The following is a 3493-nucleotide window of genomic DNA, read 5'->3' on the forward strand; positions in this document are numbered from 1 at the left end:
TTATTATTATCATCATCATCATCATCATCATTATTATTATTATTATTATCTTTTCTACTCTAGGCAGAAAGCCCGAAACTGTTGGGGAGTTGGGCCGTCGATTAGATCGACATCTGTACGCAACTGGTACTTAATTTATCGACCTCGAAAGAATGAAAGGCAAAATCGGCCTCAGCGGAATTTGAACTGAGAACGTAAAGACAAACGAAATGCCGCTTAGCATTTCGCCCAGCGTGCTAACGTTTCTGGCAGGTCACCGCCATTATAATAGTAACAACAGCCCACAACAACAACCACAACCACAACAACAACAACAACAACAACAACAAAAACAACAACAACAACAACAATAATAATAATAATAATAATAATAATAATAATAAAAATAATAATAATAATAATAATAATTATTATTATTATTATTATTATTATTATTATTATTATTATTATTATTATTATCCTTATTATTGTTATTGTTATTATTATTATTATTTCTCTTTTTCACAGGTTTTGTTGGAACTCCTGGAGTCATGCATGCATAGCGGGTTTGCTACCTGCAGCCTAGATTATCATGTTATTCGTTCTTTTCACCTATCTGATACTTTCCTGATTATTCTGGCCGTGCCAAGGAGGCCAACCTTTTATAACATTTCTACTGGGTACTCTATTTCAGTTTCCTTTATATTCCTCTTGATGCCTTCTGATACTGTTCTCAAGGACCTAACAATAATTGGCACTATCTTCACCTTCATTTTCCATAGCTGGGATATTTCATACTTAAGAGTGTTGTATCTCTCTCTGTCTCTCTGTCTCTCTCTCTCTCTCTCTCTCTCTCTCTCTCTCTCTCTCTCTCTCTCTCTCTCTCTCTCTCTCTCTCTCTCTCCCTTTCCACATTCCTTCTTGACTATTCATGAGTCAACGTGACATGCAACATCAACTATGCAGCATATGTGGTGTATCTTGTCCACTACCACTAGATCCAGTCTTTTTTGCTCTGGCATCCGTCTGTTTGAACTGGGAAATCCCAGAGGATTTTGCAGGTCTCTGATTACACCACTCTCTGCGGTTTGTGCTTATCCCACGTCTTGCTTCTCTCTATTCCCCCACTTTTCGCACAGTTTCCAATGTAGAACTTGCGCTACATGATCTTGTTTATCATTATTATTATTATTATTATTATTATTATTATTATTATTATTATTATTGAGGCGACAGGGTGGCAGAACTGTTAGTACCCCGGAAAAATACTTAACGCCTGAATGCAAATGCTGCCAAGGACGATTTAGCATTTCATCCTTTTAGGATTGATTAAATAAATACCAAACAAGTACTGATTACTAGTGTCGATGAAATCAACTTCGCTCCTCCTCTCAAGTCTGTTGGCCTTGTGTCAATGTTTGGAACCATTACTGAAGGGAAATTTGGCTGCTATTTTTAGCATATCATGAAAGATGTTCGTTGTTTTTATCGTTTGATTTTGATGTTGTTCATTTTTTTTTTACTGTTATATTTCTTTCAGTGTTGTCGTTATGGCTACGTTCCTTTAACCGTATTCGCTGATACTGTTCAGCTGCAGGCCATTTTTGATCTGTCCAAAACGTTCCAATCGAGACCATCAAAGTTATTCTTTAGAATACACCTACATCTGAGATTTCATTATTCGCTGTATCATTCCTTTCTTGAGACGGCTGGTTAAGCTTCCACATTAAATAGTGCACATCTGTAATGAACGGCATTCCAACTAGGACCGTTTCATTTATTTTTAAAGCCACAGTGTACCTGGGACAATATGTACTTTCTTTTAACGTAACATAGTGATGCGATTCAAGTAACATGTCGCTGTTGTTTCCAGCAGATAGACCGCCTACATACACTATTCCTCATTCGTTCCGTTCAATGATCGTTTCTGTGATATAGTAAATTATTTCGAGTTAGTTGTTTAGTTCCAGGCTTGTCTTGGTCGACGCACTTATAATTATAAACAATCCAACCATGACCATTGATTCCTTCTTTTGTCTGTACGTCTATGACTGCATTATTAGCTACTACTCCCAGCAAGTTGAGTAGCCACATAAGTACATAACTTTTTTGTTTGTTGTTTGTTTTTGACACTCACTGAATTTAGAAGATTTCTGAATTCGGCAGTTTCGATGTTAGTAATGTTCCACTAAAACTGTTGTAGGTCAATACCTGTAGAAAAGATGTGAGCAGGAAGAACATTCCAGCGACATCAGTATGAGGTTGAATCAGGGCCGGGAAGGGGTTGAACGCAACAAGAAAATTAGAGAATGCCTGAGCGGTACGGCTATACAACACATCCCCAACTCCAAGAAGCAAATGCCATTATAAAACAAATTTGCTCGCAAGCTGTTGGTCAGCCCGAAGTTAAAGTAGGATGTACTTGCCCAATGTGCAACGCAGTGGAACTGAACCCGGAACCAGGTTGTTGGAAGCAAACTTCCTTATTTCTTTACTACCCACAATGGGCTACACACAGAGGAGACAAACAAGGACAAACAAACAGATTAAGTCGACAATATCGACCCCAGTGCGTAACTGGTACTTATTTAATCGACCCCGGAAGGATGAAAGGCAGTCAACCTCGGCAGAATTTGAACTCAGAACGTAACGGCAGACGAAATACCGCTAATGAAACCTCCTACCACACAAACACTCTTGCACTTATATATCTCGAATTCCAAATCATATTTGGTATTGTAAGCATGAGTTTGTAAAATGCTTCCAAGAATTTTCTTCGATAGCAGATTAATAGCAGAGTTCCAGATCCGAATTAAATTCGAAGTTTTAGGAGTTTCTACTCGTTTCCAGTATATATTTTGATGTAAAAGATCTTCGCCTTAATTCTCAGTCGAAGTGAAGTAAGTACACTTTTTAACATTTTCTCTGTAATTCCATGCTGTTAAGTCATTAACTTTGGGTTTGTATTTCCAGAACATTTTATTTGGAATCAATTAGATCCGTGGCATAGTGTTTAACTGGCTCTTTGACTTTTTTCTAAGACTTCCGTTAACATTTGCACGTTTCTCATCCTGAGTAACAACAAACTTGGAATTTCACTGAGAAAAAAAAAAAAATTATCTATATGAGTCACAAAATACTTCACCAAATTTAGACGCTGAAAAATCACCTTCACGGTTACATATACTTATAGCAAAAGTACACACACACACATGCATTTAAGTACGCACACATACACACATGCATTTGTTTACATAATGTGTATGTAACGAAACCATGAATATACGTGCATATATAATACAAATATATGTAAGATTTACTCACACACACACACATCAAGAGAGAGAGAGAGAGAGAGAGAGAGAGAGAGAGAGAGGGAGACAGAGAGATAGAGAGGGAGAGAGAGGCTAATAGATAGATAAATAGATATAGACAGATATACATATATTCATTTATAACTAATGTTAAGCCTAAATGGAATTGATATATATATATATATATATATATATATATA

This window comes from Octopus bimaculoides, chromosome 16, assembly GCF_001194135.2.
Source record: "Octopus bimaculoides isolate UCB-OBI-ISO-001 chromosome 16, ASM119413v2, whole genome shotgun sequence".
Taxonomy (NCBI): domain Eukaryota; kingdom Metazoa; phylum Mollusca; class Cephalopoda; order Octopoda; family Octopodidae; genus Octopus; species Octopus bimaculoides.